This window comes from Muntiacus reevesi, chromosome 6 (genome assembly GCF_963930625.1).
Source record: "Muntiacus reevesi chromosome 6, mMunRee1.1, whole genome shotgun sequence".
Taxonomy (NCBI): Eukaryota; Metazoa; Chordata; class Mammalia; order Artiodactyla; family Cervidae; genus Muntiacus; species Muntiacus reevesi.
This window is the reverse complement of record NC_089254.1, coordinates 16,827,692-16,833,982: the sequence shown is the minus strand read 5'-3', so window position 1 is coordinate 16,833,982 and position 6,291 is coordinate 16,827,692. Positions and strand designations below refer to the sequence as shown.

Genomic DNA, 6,291 nt, shown 5'->3' with positions numbered 1-6,291 from the left:
GTACATGTCTAGTTCTGTTTCTTCTTGACCTGTATACAGATTTCTCCAGAGGCAGATAAAGTGGCCTGGTATTCCCATCTCTTGAAGAATTTTCCACAGTTTGTTGTGATCCACACAGTCAAAGGCTTTGGTGTAGCTGATAAAACAGAGGTAGATGTTTTTCTGGAACTCTTTTGCTTTTTCACGAGATGTTTGCAATTTGATCTCTGGTTACTCTGAATTTTCTAAATCCAGCTTGAACATCTGGAAGTTCTCAGTTCATATACTGTTGAAGCCTGGCTTGAAGAATTTTGGGCATTACTTTGCTAGCGTGTGAGATGAGTACAATTGTGTAATAGTTTGAGCCTTCTTTGGCTTCCCTCACAGCTCAGCTGGTAAAGAATCTGCCTGCAATGTGGGAGACCCCAGTTCGATCCCTGGGTTGGGAAGATCACCTGGAGAAGGGAAAGGCTACCCACTCCAGTATTGTGACCTAAATAATTCCATCGACTGTGTAGTGCATGGAGTTGCAAAGAGTCGGACAGGACTAAGTGACTTTCACTTCACTTGAACATTCTTTGGCATTGCCTTTCTTTGGGATTGGAATGAAAACTGACCTTTTACAGACCTGTGGCCACTACTAAATTTTCCAAATTTGCTGGAATATTGAGTGCACCACTTTCACAGCATAATCTTGGATTTGAAATCTAAGGATTTCATCTAAGAATTTGAAATAGCTCAACTGGAATTCCATCACCTCCACTAGCTTTGTTCTTAGTGATGCTTTCTAAGGCCCACTTGACCTCACATTCCAGGATGTCTGGCTCTAGGTGAGTGATCATACCATCGTGGTTATCTGGGTCATGAAGATCTTTTTTGTATAGTTCTGTGTATTCTTGCCACCTCTTCTTAATAGCTTCTGCTTCTGTTAGGTCCATACCATTTCTATCCTTTATTGTGCCCATCTTTGCAAAAAAGGTTCCCTTGGTATCTCTAATTTTCTTCAAGAGATCTCAGTCTTGCCCATTCTATTGTTTTCCTCTATATTTCTTTGCACTGATCACTGAGGAAGGCTTTCTTATCTCTCCTTGCTATTCTTTGGAACTCTGCATGCAGATGATATATCTTTCCTTTTCTCCTTTGCCTTTAGCTTCTTCTTCTTTTTTTTTTTTTTTTTTCAGCTATTTGTAAGGCCTACTCAGAAAACCAATTTTGCCTTTTGCATTTCTTTTCCTTGGTGATGATCTTGATCACTGCCTCCTGTACCATCTCATGAAACTCTGCCCATAGTTCTTCAGGCATTCTGTCTATCAGATCTAATCCCATGAATCTATTTGTCACTTCCAATGCATAATCTTAAGGGATTTGATTTATGTCATACCTGAATAGTCTAGTGGTTTGGTTTTTTAAAAATAGGTTACATTTGATAAGTTTAGCTGTGTATGACTTAGAATGGACTTTATCAGGTAGCAAGGAATTGGGGGATTCTATATCTTTATTGAAATAATGAAATGTAGTCCTCAATCTGGCCTGTGTTAGCAAATTGCAAGAGATTTTCTAAATAAATAATTTTTGTTGCTAATGATCCTGTCCACTTATTTTTTATTTGATTAATGCATATTGCTTTCTGCTACTAATAATCTATCTTAATCATGTATGTTCTATTAATTCTAGGCAAAGAAGTGCACTGAAAATACCATGGCTGAGTCTATAATAAGAAAGATATTAAAGCATATTAGTTAGCCACAAACACACCTTCCTCTATATATTAATAGTTAGCTTAGGGGAGTGCACAGTCTATTACCTTATTCTAATACTCCAAATAGCCAAGCAGGAATCTTAAAGGCCTGCCAGTGATATAGATTACACTAAAATTCAATTGAACAGCAATTTATTAAGTGTACCAGGAATTGAACTAGGCATTGAGGTGCAAAACAATCTGCACAATCTTGATGTGCTAAACATAATTGATCAGATTTTCATTTCCATGTCCCGAATAGAGAAATGGAGGAGAGAGAATCAACAGCCCATGTGAAGAAACAAGGAGAAAAAAAAAAACATGTGCAATTATATTTATCAGACTATATGAAATCATTGCATAATTTGCACCACATTCTGTTTGATTCTAAAATGAGATTGGAGTGGAGAAAAGGGAAAATGTTTTAAATAGCTGAGTTATTGTAGCTAAACAGGTATAATTGTCCTTATTCATCTCTAACTGCCTGAATATGCACTTTTAAATCTCTCTATATTGTTTATAAGTATGTGTATTTTCTTCCCCTCTTTACATTTGGATGTTCCTTATTGTGGTTGACATGAAATTTATATTTCTTTTTGCATATTCAGACTTAAAACAAAAAACTATGTGTATGTTCCTGCATGCTTATGATTCCAGTCACACACCATAAACATGACATTGTATATTTATTGAACATAAAGTTTAAACCAGATCTTACTCTTAGGATGGCTGTATTGAAATAATCATGTATTTAAGAAAACAATTAAAAACAAATATCACAAAATCTATTTAAAGTAAGCATCTAATTTTAGACTAAGCAATCTGATACTGCAAACAATTGGCTTATAGGTTAATATCTTATAATACCACATTGTAACTCAGTACCAATAAACTCAGCCTTGGAACAAAGAGGAAATTCAAATTCATTTAATTTTCTCAGTCCAAATATAGATCTTTTTGGGCAGACTGCCAGCAGTTTCCTTGGGTCAAAGAAAATAAATATTGCATCACTACTATCACAAAGACACAAAAACACAGCCAGTATTTTGAATACTGCATCTACTGGCTTTTATTCAAATATTCAAATAAGCAGTATCTTTTTCCTGTGGAGAATGAGTCCCCCCTCTAATTAGAGTACAAAAAATGTGATAGATATAATGCAAAATGTGACCATCTGCATTTCTCTGTCTTGTCTTTTCCAGTTAGAACTCGCAGGTGTCTTTTAAACAATGATGAATTAGAAGGAAGCTCTTCTTACTCATTTATCTGTTAACTACCTTTATGATAATAATGCATTTGCATTTTTAATTTCTTCAGTTGTAAATGAGCACCTCTGAACCACTTCCTAATTATTTTACAATTTTCTTGTATTGTTCATTATTCTTGCTTTCTATTTACTAAATAAAAATGACTTTTCCTCTGAAGGACATTTGCAATTCGTATTATACCAAACATAGATCACTTGGTTCCATGTAAGAAATAAGGAATAAGAGAAAGCATAGAGACATAGCAGTGAACAAAAACAATTAAATGAACATACCTGTTCACTGCTACATATAGAACAGAGTGTGGGGCAGAGTTTATAATCTGGTGTATTAGAAATCACACATTCATTTAACTGATGGTGTAAAGATTCCTACTCAACTCATCTTACTTCAGAGAGTGGCACTACAGAAACATGAAGAAACTGTTGACTAGTAGTCAATGAAGACAGGAACCCACGTGAAAGATTTTTCTGCAAACTATGTATGTAACTTTTTAAAAGAAAGGACAGTGATGTTGTAAATGATAATGTAAAAGAGCTAACCAGCTACCTAATTGAATACTAACAATCAGCATTGCTTGGTTTAACAGTACACAACTGCCTATGAGGGTTTTAATTTCTTCTGTTTAGAAAAACCTTCCCAAGTGGCGTTAGTGGTCAAGAACACACCTGCCAATGCAGGAGACCCAGGAGATGCAGGTTCAATCCCTGGGTCGGAAAGATCCCCTGGAGTAGGCAGTGGCAACCCACTCCAATATTCTTGCCCAGGAGATTCCGGGCACAGAGGAGTCAGATGGGTTACAGCCCATTGGGCCACAATGAGTTGGACATGACTGAGTGAATGAGCACACACAGAAAAAGAATATAGGCAAAATTATATCTGATAGTATCACCTTAACAAAACTGTGTGGTGATACAATTGAAATCAGAGACTGGAGAAGTGATAGTTAGAATAAGATGGAAGGAAAGGTGGTTGACATTTTCCCTCATGAAAGCTTTGACTTCCTTTATATACACATTGATTTACACAACTGCTGAGAGGAATCTAGCTGTCTCCTTCTTAGGGGAATAATATGATCAGATAAATTTACATTATAAAATAATCCTGTTCTCTTTTTCTCTTACTTCCTATGGTATGCCCGTAAAAGAGTAAATCCATCCTCTATAACGGATATAATGGTTGTGCTATGTGAAAGGTGGTAGCAAGCTTACCACCTCTTTAAGCTTCTTAAAGAATGCATTTGTAGGAAATTAGCAACCAAAGAAAGATCAAAGAGTTGACTGAACTGTTCTAAGGACACACACACACACACACATATATATATACACACATATTTATTTATATTGCCTCTAATGGGAGTATGAGTTACTATGTGTATGTAATAATTGTATGTACTTTATATATATATATATATATATACTTATATATATATATACACTCTATGAAAACATTTTTTAGTAGACATCACTTATCTCTCAATAGCCCATTCTTGTCAGCCCATTTATTACAGAGGGATGGATCCAGTTTTTGTGAAGCTTAAAGTTTAAACAATTAGAGGATTTGTCCTTCAGGAAAATAATAAAAAAAACCTATGAATATAAAGTTAGGCATAAAGTTGAATATCTAATTAGAATACAGAAAGAAATTTTTTTAAAAAGTTTACTTTTAAAAATACTGACAAATATGAGCAAAATCACGAAAATCAGAAAATTATGATAAAAAATTTTAAAAAATTTCTGTTAAGGAAAAAAAAATGAAATTTAGTTTTTTTTCTTAGGTTGATCAAAAAGTGTTGATCACTGATATTCTGATGGATTTTGATGATAACTGAAGCCTCCATTTATAAGCTTATACACTGAATGATTATAAGCCTTTTTCAGACATCTCTTGTCTCACATATTTCAAATTTTAGTTATTATCACCTTCATGTTCCAGGTACCAGACCCATAGAACATGTTCACTGTCCAGTGTTTCTTTATGAGTGACAAGATCTGAAACTAAAGCTTCATACTTAATGAAAAAATTCTCTCTGGATGTGGGGTACATTATAATTTAAATATCAAGCCACACCTCAAATAGCAAATGCTTTTAGCAATAAACTAGTATATAAGTTGTACATTCAGCTACTCAACATCCAGGAAAGAATTAAATGTCTGTGTGGTACATGAACATGGTTTAAGATCCCTTTCTCCATAGCGGTAAGCTATAACTAGAAAACAGTTGAGACTATATGCAGACTCATCATGGGAACATGCTTAATGTAATTTAAACCTATTTATATTCATAAACCAATTCAATGATCAACTTCTATTTTCTTGTATTGTCTTTTATTATTCTACCTTTATAATCATAACTGACTAAGAGAAAAATATATGTGACATCTTTTTTTCTTGAATATGGTAACTTGATTTCTGAACATACTTTAAAATGTCTTATCTACTAAATTTAAGTTATAATTTTACATACTATATCAATTAGATTTATATTTTTTGTGATCTCTCACACTCAAATTTCATGAGTAAACAGTTCAGAGGTTCTTATGTAATTTAAAAAATATTAATTTTTATTATTTAATTTTTTGGCTTAAACTATGCTTTTTCCTAACAACTACTAACCTTTCATACTTAGCTAAATAGTTTATATTGGCAACATATAATTATGAAGCCTTCAGTACAAAATAGGGCTTCCGTGGTGGCTTAGACAGTAAAGAATCTGCCTGCAATGCTGGAACCCAGGTTCAATCCCTGGATCAAGAAGACCCCCTGGAGAAGGGAATGGCAACCCACTCCAGTATTTTTGCCTGGAGAATTCCATGGACTGAGAGGAGCCTGACAGACAGTCTTCTACAGTCTGTGGGGTCACAAAGAATCAGACACTATTGAGCAAATCTCTGTCTTCTGTCACTACAAAATATGTTTTCTGCTAAGAATCCTACACTTGATCTTAGCCAAAAGGCTGAGAAGTGATCTGCTAAGAATGCAATGATAAAAATATATTTCTCATGCTTTTGATGTTTTTATATTAAGATCTATAGTTACATTAAAATAGTTGGTCTTTGAGTTTTTCTTTTCAGTGATTCCTTATATGTGATATTTTTCTCTCATGCAGAAGTGTCCACAGAACTTGAGAAATTAGTATTGTTTTAATGGGAATGTAAAACTTTAAATGTAAATATTTAGATAAGTTGGATTATGTTTAATTTGACTTCCAAAATAGGTTCTTGGAGCCCAGTCAGATATTATAGTTTGGTTACTGGTAGTCTTTCATTTGTTTTGTTAAGAAAGAAAAATATGCCAAACAAGTTAAAGA

The 6,291-nt window shown here is 34.0% G+C and overlaps 1 pseudogene; it reads right to left on the bottom strand.

The window, feature by feature from the left end:
* Window positions 1-5,798: 5,798 nt before the first annotated feature.
* On the bottom strand, window positions 5,799-5,949 carry LOC136171325 (U2 spliceosomal RNA; annotated as a pseudogene).
* Between the last annotated feature and the right edge of the window lie 342 nt (window positions 5,950-6,291).